This window comes from Nannospalax galili, unplaced genomic scaffold, assembly GCF_000622305.1.
Source record: "Nannospalax galili isolate Female #2095 unplaced genomic scaffold, S.galili_v1.0 scaffold314, whole genome shotgun sequence".
In the NCBI taxonomy this organism is placed as follows: Eukaryota; Metazoa; Chordata; class Mammalia; order Rodentia; family Spalacidae; genus Nannospalax; species Nannospalax galili.
In genome coordinates, this window is record NW_008334709.1 from 700,201 (window position 1) to 700,904 (window position 704).

Here is a 704-nt window from a genome sequence, read left to right on the forward strand (position 1 = left end):
TCTTATGTCCTTTGGTGTTTGGGTGGAATACTCGGTAGATATCTGTTAAGTCCATTTGATATATGATTTTGTTTAATTCAGATGTCTCTCTGTTAAGACTCTAGCCTGTTGACATATCTAATGGAGATAGTGGGGTATTAAAGTCCCCTACTGTTAAAGAGTTGGGGTTAATTTGGTTCTTAAAGTCCTGTAGTATTTTTTTTATGAAGTTGGGTGCACCAGAGTTTGGTGAATATATGTTCATGATTGTAATATCTTCTTGATTGATTGTTCCTTTGATCAAAATGAAATAGCCCTCTTTGTCTTTTCTGGTTAGTTTCAGTTTAAAGTCTACTTTGTCAGATATTAGGATTGCTATGCCTGCTTTTTTCTTAGTGCCATTTGCTTGGTACATTTTTTTTTTCCATCCTTTCACTTTAAGATAGTGTTTGTCCTTGAAAGTGAGAAGAGTTTCTTCTAGACAACAAAAAGATGGGCTTTGTTTCTTAATCCATTCATATAGTCTGTGTCTTTTGACTGGCGAGTTCAATCTGTTAATATTTAAAGTTATTAGTGAAAGATTAGTATTGAATCCTGCCATTTTTATTTCTGTTTACATTCTTGATATAGCTGTACTCTTCCACAGTTATACCCTCATTGGATTTCTTTCCAGAACCCCTTGGGTATAGTCATTCCTTTCTTCAGCTCTTTGTATTGCTTCCAGA